Genomic DNA, 11368 nt, shown 5'->3' with positions numbered 1-11368 from the left:
CAGGTCAATGGCACAGCAGGACATTTGGGAGGGCTCCAACAAAGATGCCCCAGACTTCTTGGGCAACTAATGCTACTAGGATCAATGACCCCAGCCCAGTGAATACGCCAGCAGCATTCCCAATGCAGAAACTATGTGAGCATATCCATCCTTTAATATAAAAAGCATGGGATGGTGCCCCTGTGACCCAGGAGCAGAGCTGTAATGAGTAAAAAAAAAAGTCAGAGAAAAGCTGAGACAATAGACAGTTAACATGGAAATAAGGAAGATCATGATACCATCTCAGAAGACAACAGAAAAAGTACTGCAAATGGAGTCCCAGAAAACAATATGAATTGGTCTCCAGCTCAAAAAACCCTCTTAGAAGAACACAAAAATGATTTTAAAATCAAGTAGAAAAACTGGGTAAAGAAATTCGATATCTGCTTTCCCTTGGAGCAGGGAGTGCCTAAGCAGATTTTTGCAAGACAATGGAGTTAAATGGCTTGCCCAAGGCCACACAGCTAGTTAGCATGGCAGAAGAAGATATTAGTGGAGAAGACTATCCAACAGAAATTCATGACTATCTATCAGCATTTGATAATTCCCTTCCTTCTGTGGATGAAATGCTAAAGACCATGATGTCAGTTTCTAGAAATGAGTTACTACAAAAGTTGGATCCACTTGAACAAGCCAAATTGGATTTAGTTTCTGCTTATACATTGAATTCAATGTTTTGGGTTTACTTGGCCACTCAAGGAGTTAATCCCAAGGAACATCCAGTAAAACAGGAAATAGACAGAATAAGAATATATATGAACAGAGTCAAAGAAATTGCAGACAAGAAAATGGCTGACAAACTGGATAATGGAGCTGCTTCAAGATTTGTAAGAAATGCTCTCTGGGAAGCCAAATCAGAAAAAGGATCAAAGTCCTCAAATAAGGCAAAAAGGAAAAAGTGAATTTTTGGTTTGGTTTGATGAATATTCAGAATTATTCCATATTAACTTTTGACCTTATCCCTCCCAAAATAGGTAGAGAATGGAAGAAGATTATATTTAATTTCATCTGGAGAGACTGGGTTTAAATATGTTATTATGACATTTTTCCCTTGAAATTTGTTACATGTGTCTCATTCAGTATTTTAATTGATTTTTCTAGTTATTATAAATTTGAAATTTCATATCCATATTTTGCTGAATAAAAATCTATAAATTATTATATTTCATCTTAGTGTTTTTATAGACATCTTTGCTATTATACTGTTCTAATGAATTATATGAATTCTTCAAGTGAAGTTCAATATTTAGTACATCTGTTTTCAGTATATTGTGTTTAAAAAAGATGAAATGACTAAATATTTCTTTATAGTACAATTATTTTGTTTTGAGAAATCATTGATCTTTGAAAAATAAATAATTGAAATATATTAAAACTTAAAAGATCATGTATATATTGCAATTATTTGTCTACAATGTCCATTTAAAAATAAACAGAAATGTTATTTAACCAAAAAAAAAGAAATTCAATATCTTGCCCAAAAAACACAAAAAATTACTGAAGAAAATAATTCTTTAATATATAATTGAGCTAATGATAAAAGAAAGCAATTCTTTAAAAAATAGAATTGGGCAAATAGAAAAAGAAAACAACTCCTTCTAAACTGCAATAAGACAAATAGAAAAAATTAATCTTTAAAAATTGAATTGGTCAAGTGGAAAAGAAGATGCAAAAAGATAACTAAATAAAACAATTTCTCATAAAAGAGATTTTGACAAGTGGATATTAATGTCTCCAAGACATCAAAAATCAGTTAAGCAAAAAAAAAAAATGAAAAAAAAATAGAAAAAATAAAAAAACTGATCTGTAAAAAGTTCCAGGAAAGGAAATTTAAAAATTTTTGGACTACATGAAAGCCATGATCAAAAAAGGAGCCTGGGCAACATTTTTTTCAAGAAATATCAAGGAAAACTGTACTTTTTTCCTAATTGTTTGTCCATTTTTTTAGTAAGACCATGACATCTGTAAAGTAATGCCATGACAAGCACATGAATTGAATTTGAGTGATGGAGTGCTATGCCAAGTGACCAGTCTCATTTTCTGTTCCAGAGCCATCTGGGTCCAGTGGACAGATATGAATCAGGACAACTGGAGATGGCCCTGGATGTGAGCTAGTCAGGGTTAAGTGACATGTCCAAGGTCACACAGTAAGAATCAAATTTCTGAGGCTAGATTCAAACTCCAGTCCTCCTGACTCCAAGGCCAGTGCTCTATCCACTGCATCACCTTCATTCAGAGTCATCTCTAATCATCCTGATTCATATATGGCCACTGGACCCAGATGGCCCTGGGGGAGAAAGTGAGGTTGATGATTTAGCACAGCATCCTCACTCAAATCTAATTCATGTGCTTATCATACCATCACCTGATGTCATGATCTTCTGAAAAAATGAAGGACAAACATTAAATTACTTTTATCCTAGAACCAAAGGGTAAAATAGTGAAAGAATCTACTGATCAGCACCTGAAAAGAATTCCAAAATGAAAACATTAAGGAATATTGTAAACAAATTCCAGAATTATTAGTCAAGGAGAAAATACTGCAGACAGAAACAACAATTCAAATACCAGGGAACCACAATTAGGATTACACAGTTGTGAACTGGTGGAATAATGCTGATGTTTGTCCTTTTTTTCTCAAAGAAGACCAAAGTAATGGAGTACTATTGTTCTGTAAGAAATCATTAACTAGCAGACTTCATAAAAGCCTAGAAAGACTTACATGAATGATGCTGAGTGAAGTGAGCAGAACCAGTAGAACATTGTATACATTAATAGAACAACCATGATAGATTTAGTTATCCTCAACAGTACAATAATCAATTGTTTTTAGGGGTTTTTTTTGGCAAGGCAATGGCGTTAAGTGACTTGCCCAAAGCCACACAGTTAATTATTAAGTGTCTGAGATTGTATTTGATCTCAGGTACACCTGACTCCAGGGCCAGTGTTCTGTCCACCCCCAATCAAAGACAATTCTAAAGGACTTGTGATAAAAACTATCATTCACATCTAGAGAAAGACCTATGGTCTGAATGCAGACCAAAACATATTATTTTCCATTTTTAAAATTTGTTTTTTGCTTTATCCTTGTTTTCCCTTTTGTGATTTCCCCCCTTTTGTTCTGATTCATTTTCCCCAAATTGACTAATAAGGAAATATGTTTAGCATAGTTTTATATGTAAAACCTCTACCAGAATTTTCAAGGGAAGGGGGATGGACAAAGGAGGGAAGGATAAAAGTGTGGAAATCAAAATCTTACAAAGAGAAGAATGTTGAAAACAATCTTTGCATGTATTTGGAAACATTTATATTAAAAATACAGCAAACCCATGATAACCTTACTAATATTTTTGCAAAGGTATAGGTAGAAATGTCCTTCTAATTCTTATTCTGATACTAAGAAATATGAATCAGAAGTAATGGAAGAACTTAGAGGAAATGACTATATCACAGAATAATAAGATTTCAAAACTAAAAGTGTATTCAGATAACAGTGATCATCAAATCCCACTCACAACCGTAGAATTTCTCACTTTACCATGTTATTTGCAAGTGATCATAGGACCCTCATTTAAAAATCCTTTTTGAGAGGGAACTCATTGTGTCCTGAGAAATTCCATTCCAAAGATTACTATTCACTCAATAGATTCACAATCTGATTTGTGTGAATATTCCCTCTAATAATGAAATAGTTTATAATTGCCTACTATGTGTTAGGTACTTTTCTAAGTGTTGAGAATACAAATATAAAGAAGAAATCAGTCTTTGCCCTTCAGAAGTTTCCTATCTAGAGAGTGAAAGATAATACTCAAAAAAAAAAAAAAAGCTGAAAAATGAGGTGGGAGATACTTGATGGACGAACATGGTATAGAAGTCAAAGAAATTTGAATGTGTGTAGTTTGATAAGCAAAGAAGTCCAAAATAAGTTCAAATGAGAAATGAGAGATTGTCTGAGGATGGGGATTACAATCCATGCATACTTGCATATTCCATGCATTTCTTTTTCATATCACCCAAAAAAAAAAACAAAGTTCATCCAACCTATAACCTGGTGATTTTTTTGATTTTTCTTGTTATGAAAAAGGTAACAGTATAGCCAACCAAGTCTGTCATAATGTCAAACTTGAGACATTTTCTATGCAATCTAATTGGGGACAAAAATATTTACTCAATACCAGCCAACACTCTGCTAGGTTCTGTGAATATAATTATGAAAGCAAAATAATTCTTGATCTCAAAGAACTTTCATTCCAATGCACATAATGGGTTGGTGGCCAAAAAAAAAATGAGTTATAACTGGGGAGTTACAAAGAGAATGATTGGGAAAAAACCAGATAATGCATTTCTACTCTGTTTCCAGAGGAAGTCATAATAATAATGTGATTCTAATTCTCAAAAAGGACAAAAAGAGAAAGAAGTGAGAAACAGGACAGGAAAAGGTTACTGGGAAGTTTAGAATATATGGTCCCAAGAAGTGTGAAGCCTGGTGATTTAGCTCCTCCCATAAAAGGGCTCTGATGGTCAAGTTTGGAGGGAAAACAGCAGCAACAATAGGAGATGACATGTCCTCAGGAATTAAACGGAACACATTTAATACCTTTTCTATTTTAAAGTATTCAAAATACTGAAAGGTAGCCATTGTGTACCAACTAAGTCTTCTCTTTTGTGTTTTTATCATATAAAATTCCTTCAGTTAATCTTTGGTTAGAATGATCTCTCCTTTTTCTATGGTCTTGGTCGCTTTCCTGTGAAGATTATCAGGAATCACTAAATTACAGTATCTCAAATTCAACAGAGCATTCTAGGTAGAGTCTGAATAAGGCAGAGGACAACAGGATTAACATCTCTCTACTTTGAAATACAGTGCATTGAATAGATTAATAAATAAAAAAGAAAAAAAGAAACACAATATCTTACATTTGACTATGTCACACTAAAAGCTCATATTGAATTTATAGTCTACAAAACCTTAACATCCTTTTCACATAAATTTCTGTGTATGTTCCATCTTAAACTTCTGGAAGTGATCTTTTAAACCCAATCAAATAAATTTATATTAAATCATATCTTCTTATCCTTTCATTAGACAATAATTCCTACCTAGTTAAATATTTGGTTCCTGACTCTGTCATCCAAAATAACTACTCCTTTCAGCAATGCATCTTCTGCCTATATCATAGAAATGCTATTTATTCCCTTATCTAAGTATAAATTTTAACAGACTGATTTTATGGTTGATATTAATGACACTTTGGATTTTGTCTTTCAACTGGTTATGAATTCACAGTCTTTTTTTGAAGGGGGGGTTGCAAGACTATGGAGGGTTAAGTGACTTGGTCAAAGTCACACAGCTAAGCCAGTATTAAGTGTCTGAGGTCAGATTTGAACTTAGATGCTCCTGACATCAGGGCTGAAGTTCTATTTACCCTGCTTCCTACTTATTATCATCTTGCACACATTTCTCCCATATATATATATAGAGAGAGAGAGATAGATAGATAGATAGATAGATATAGATATAGATATAGATATATAGATATATTTCTCAAAATGTGTATATAAACATTTTGAGAAATTTTACTAAATATCTTAGTAGTGGAATGTGTGTATATTTATATGGATGTTTCTATTTAAATGCATGTATTATGTCATGAGAAAGAAAAGTGTGTGTGTGTGTGTGTGAGAGAGAGAGAGAGAGAGAGAGAGAGAGAGAGAGAGAGAGAGAGAGAGAGAGAGAGGAAGCTAGCAGTATGGCAGAAATTGTTGATAAAGTTATGTGGTTTCTGTGATCTCTGCTTCTATTTCTAGATGTTACCTAACTACCCCATTAATCTTACTTTCTACAATTTTTTCCAGGATCAAAGTCAATACTCCTGTTCTATAATCACTGTTCTTTAAAAATAAAAATTAAAAAATTATAATATTTTCATTTCTCACTTCATTATTTCTCCAATTGGTCACAAGATTTCAGATGTTAATAATACTGCCTTAGCAATCTCAAATACTGCATTTTTTTCCTACTACCCTGGATGTAGTTGATCTTGTTCTGGTAACTTGAATTCTTTGAGGAAAAACCAACCATCTTTTTTTTTAAATCTTCATTCCTATCTTAGTTTTCAACTTCCCATTATACATTTTTGCTTTGTTACTGTCAGTTAAATATTATTCTCATTGGTAGAGAAAACAGATGCAAAATGAATTTAGTAGGCCTGTCTTCTCTCTGGTGTTTTATAACTGTTTTAACCACTATTGGCCTTACAATGGTCTTAACTGTTGTTTGATCCTCCTCTTTTTTTTTCCTTAGAAAAATGTTTAAGGTCTCTTTTCATTGTCCTTAGAATTCCTCTCAAGCCCCAGTTTATTCTGAACTGTATCACTTGTGAAACTTTTTTTTGTAGTACCTAGAAACATTTTAATTTATCTTCTATTATCTGACTTGATTTCTATATTTTAAAGTGCTTTTTAAAAATCTAAGTTGTTTGATTGGTTCTTTATGCATTTACATAACTCTTTTTAAATAACTATTCTTTTTCTTATCAGATTGTTTTTTACTTTATTTTGCATTTTCAGAATTGCATTTTGAGTACTTCCTTTTCCTGGATCATATTCTATAAAGAATTTGAGGTGATTGGATTGTACTTATATTTTGAAGTGTGTTTTCCCCAAATCTACCCTACTTTGGTCTCCTTTTATCTCATGAAATCGAGTGGTTATTTTATCTTCATGGTTCACATTATTTCTCTATCAACAACCCCTTTCAAGATGGCTGGTACCAAATATAAAATATCAAGTCCCCTAATCTCTTCTTCCATATTTTGAAGTATGAAATTTACCTGAATTCAATTAGCTTGAATTCAAAACAAGAAATTATTAACAGCTATATTTTTACAGAGAAAAAACTCTTTAATATTGATGAATTTTTTTCTGTATGGATAATTATTAAGTTCTTATCACTACTATATTCTACCTCCACATCAGACTTGTGATATGGTACCAGCCTTCATAACTATTTCCTGCTTTTTGAATGTGGTCATTAAAATACAGGAGAGACAATTTCATGGCACAGTGGACCTGATGTTAGGAAATCTGAGTTCAAATACAGCTTCAGACACTTGGGCAACTCATCATTTAGGCAATTTGATATGTTACACATGTGCTGTCATATAAAATATATTTCCATATTTATCATAATTGTGAAAGAATAAACCAATCAAAAGAAAAAAACATAAAAAATAAAGTATGTGAAAAGATATGTTTTGATCTTCATTCAGAATTCCTCACTTCTTTATCTAAATGTAGATAGCATTTTCCTTCATGAGTCATTTTTACTTATTCTAAATCATTATGTAGCTGAAAAGAGCTAAGTCATTCATAACTGATCATCATACAGTTTCATTGATACTGTACACTATATTTTCCTGGTTCTGCTCATGTCATTATGCATCAATTTATAATATTTTACCATGACGAAAAGGGCTGCTACAAATATTTTTTCACATGTTTATCCTTTTCCCCTTTTATGATCTCTTTGGGATACAGATCTAGTAGTGGTATTGCTGGATCAAAATCATTAGAGAATAGCTTGTATTCTTTTAAATTTGACTCAGTTCTCTATGAATTTGAGAAATGAGGCCTTTAACAGAAACTGTTTCCTTCTCCTTCTCTTTCCCATATTTTTGTTTTTTGTTTTGTTTTGTTTTTGTAAAGCAGTGGATTTAGTGACTTGCCCAAGGTCACACAGCTAGGTAATTATTATATATCGGAGACCGGATTTGAGCTCAGGTCCTCCTGGCTTCGGGGCCATTGCTCTATCCACTGCACCACTGAGCTGCCCCTCTTTTCCATGTCTCTTATACCAAATTCTCTATAAACAGTATTTGAAAGAACTTACATAAGCTTTGAGGTCTCCTCATCTCTAAGATTATGTGATTGTGATGCTAAAAAGTTTTGTTTCTCTGTTGACCATTGCATCCTATAAAATTACCAAGTGTAAGTCCAAGGTAGATTAAATTTAATGGGATAATGTTTAACAAAATAAATAAAAATATAATACAGTATGGATAATGTAGATTTGTGGTTTTCTAAGTCAATGTGAGGACAGCAAGGATCTGTTTTTGTGTTTGATATCACTGCTTTACTGTACATGTAAGTTCTGCATTGCCCCACAACTACCAAACAACTGCCATACAACTGCCAGCACACAGAACAGGTAAGAAAGTTAGGTGAAGCAGTAAGGCTCCCAAAGGGAGATAGGAATCATTAGTGCCTGACAAGTCATGCCACCACTGCCATCTTGACCATCTGTCCTCAAACCCCAGTAAAGATATCCCAGAATCCTTTCTTGGGAATAACAGTGCTCCTAAAACTACCAGACTTATTTCTATCTTAGTCCCTACTTCTCTCAGCAAAGGAGAAATAATCATAGAGAAGGGAATTACCTTCCTCATCATGACTATCAACAGCTACTGATCTATTTTCACTATTAATCAGATAGATACAGAAATCCTAGGAGTGGCAGCAACCTCTAAATTACTAGTTCTGCTTCTAGCCATACCTTGATGATGTTTTCTAACCTTCATTCTTGAAGAAGACCATAACATTAGGGAGGTGATGCCATAACATGGCATCTGAGTGAGGGGTGCTGTGCTAAGTCATCTGCCTCACTTTCTCCTCCAGAGTCAACTGGATTCAGTGGCCAAATATGAACCAGGATGATTGGATATGACCCTGGATTTGAGGTAGTCAGGGTTAAGTAACTTGTCCAGGGTCAGAAAGTTAGTAACTGGCAAGTGTCTGAGACTGGATTTGAACTTTCATCTTCCTGACTCCAAGGTCAGTACTCTATCCTACCACACCACCCTGCTGCTCTCCTGCCTTGATATCATATTAGAAGACAAATCATGTGAATCACATGTTAACCATTTACCAAAGGGAGGGCAAACAATTCTACACAGCTGAAAAGACAAGATACCTTATGGGAGAGACAGGAGATAACTTTTGTCAAGAAAGTTAAACCACCACTATAACCCTGTCTATCATTCCCTCATGGATCCCTATGGAGACAACCTAGGACCATGAGCTCAAGAATTCTGGGAATAAATTTCCAGCCCATTTCCCTCAGAAATCTTCCTTGACCATAGAGAGTCAAACTGTGACTTTTCCTGAAGATGTTACAGCCACAGATAGTAAAGACCTAGAAAATTTTTTTTAAAAGTTCTTCTCATCAAAGTCCTTGACATGGTCAAATGGTTCAACACAAGGCACTCATATCATTCTATAAGTGAAAATGACATTCGGGAAGAAGCAGAGTCATCTGTTTTGTGTCTACGTTGTAAGGACCCAGGTACCTTTCCATTTGACTTGCAGCTGAAGTCTTCCACATTTCCCCATTTAAATGTGAGAACCTTAAGAATGGGACCTACCTTACTTTTTTTTTAATCTGTATTCTCAATCCTTAATCAATGCTTCATTTATTCATACTTGGATTTTTTTTTCCTCTTGGCTCTTACTGGAAATCTCAATTACAATTCATTTTCCTGATCTGCACCTACATTATGGTCATTGGTTTATAGATCTGTTTTGGGCAACTCCCACCTCCATCCCTTACATTTTAATTAAGAAATCCATAAGAAAGGAAAGATATATGTATGTATGTATATATACATACATACATATACATATATATGAGAAAATTTTAAAATTCTGTAGGGTTTTTTAATTGCTTTGTTTTGTTTTTCTTCCTCTGGATGTGGATAGCATTGTCCATATTGGGTGTCCCTGGGTTGTGCTAGGTCTCTACAATGCTGAAAGGAGTTGCATCCATCAAGGCTGATCAGTTTATAATGTTGTTGCTAATGTGTACAATGCTCTCTTGGTTATGCTCCTTTTGCTCTGAATCAGTTACTGTAATTCATTCCATACTTCTCTAGAATCTGACTATTTAGGGTTTCTTATGGAACAATACTATTCTATAACATTCAAGTACCATAATTTATTCAGTCATTCCCCAGTTGTTGGGCATCCCCTCAATTTTCAATTCTATGCCACTGCAAGTCAGGGACATTTAAAGTTCAAATTCCCCCACTGTCTATACTTAGCTATTTAACCCTAGGCAAGTAACTTAACCTCTCTGTTGTTCAGTTTAAAATAAGGATTATAATAACACCTAACAAGGTTGGAAGAATTCAATGAGATAACATAAATAAAGCAGGTTACAAAGTTTAAGTGCTATAGAAACACTCCCTACTGCTATCCACTGTGAGAGGCAGAATTGTATACAGTCTAGAGAACTAATTGCAAGGTCAAGAATATTTTAGTTTATATTCTAGTTTTGTTCCTTATGGGCAAGTTATTTAATCTGTTGTACTTCTTCCCCCCCCCCCAAAAAAAGCAACTTGCTAATACTATAAATACATAACTAGTGAAGACCAAGAGAAGTGGAGTTTCTTCATTTTTATATTCCCTTCATTAGTGAAATCACAGATCCAAACTCTTTCTATATGGTCAGAGTGCCCACAGAAGTAGTATCAATTGGGATGCTTCAGGGTTCTATCTTTGACTCTGTGAAGTTCAACAACCATGAATATCACCAATCTAGGATTTTCTCAGTGGGATACTGCTTCACATTGTATAGCAGAGGCAGGAACACAAAAGACCACAAAATGACTGGACGTAGATATTTCATTAATCTTTAAGGACTCTTCCTGTTTTAAGATCTCTATCTTAGAGGCTATTATATTACTAATATTCTATGTTTTAACTCTCCTGGAATGAAAATTTTATATTTTAATATGTCTGATCTCTGAAAGTCTATATTCTAAGAGTCTGCGTATCTAACACTATATATATATATATATATATATATATTTATATATATTCTTTATGTTCCCTGATCCATTCTAACCCTGAAATTTGATGTCCTATTTTCTGAGAATTCATCTATTTCCTACAGTTTATATTCTAATGTCCTTTCCCATTGTAATATTATGTACTTTGTTCTGAAAGTTTCCTTTCATTTCTGACCTTCTGTAGTGTTTATTGTAAGATCCATTCCACCTCAACAATTACATGATTCTGTATTTCCAATTTCCCCAGAGTCTTTCTGCTTTATACTTTGGTACACAGGACAACAGAGGTATACTGTGTGAGGGAGACAGGGAGTGAGGAATGACTCACTCACTGGGAAAGGCAGGTTCATAAATGTGTTGGAAGAAGGATAACAGCTGTTAGAAGACCTCTCATTGCTTGTGGTTAACACAGAAGTACACCTGGCCCTCTGCTTTAAATGCTTACTTCTGACAATTGCATTTATGAGTTGTAAATCTATTGG

At 34.0% G+C, this 11368-nt stretch overlaps 1 pseudogene; it reads left to right on the top strand.

The window, feature by feature from the left end:
• Nucleotides 1-509: 509 nt before the first annotated feature.
• LOC141496813 (nuclear nucleic acid-binding protein C1D pseudogene) lies at nt 510-1021 on the top strand (annotated as a pseudogene).
• The last annotated feature ends 10347 nt before the right edge of the window (nt 1022-11368 follow it).

The sequence above is a fragment of the Macrotis lagotis genome, chromosome X (genome assembly GCF_037893015.1).
Source record: "Macrotis lagotis isolate mMagLag1 chromosome X, bilby.v1.9.chrom.fasta, whole genome shotgun sequence".
Lineage (NCBI taxonomy): Eukaryota > Metazoa > Chordata > Mammalia > Peramelemorphia > Peramelidae > Macrotis > Macrotis lagotis.
This window is presented reverse-complemented; position numbering and strand designations above follow the sequence as displayed.